Genomic DNA, 232 nt, shown 5'->3' on the forward strand with positions numbered 1-232 from the left:
CACATGCAAATTGAATTATATATATATATATACACCCACACTGATACTCAAACACTTATACACACTCAAAAAACATACACACACACAAATTGAATTATACACATATAAACTGATACTCAAATACTTACACACACTCAAACATACACACGCACACTCAAATGTAATTATACACACACACACACACACTCTCACTCACGTCCTAGTTCAACTGTTTAACACGGACATGGCTCTC

This window comes from Pristiophorus japonicus, chromosome Y, assembly GCF_044704955.1.
Source record: "Pristiophorus japonicus isolate sPriJap1 chromosome Y, sPriJap1.hap1, whole genome shotgun sequence".
In the NCBI taxonomy this organism is placed as follows: domain Eukaryota; kingdom Metazoa; phylum Chordata; class Chondrichthyes; family Pristiophoridae; genus Pristiophorus; species Pristiophorus japonicus.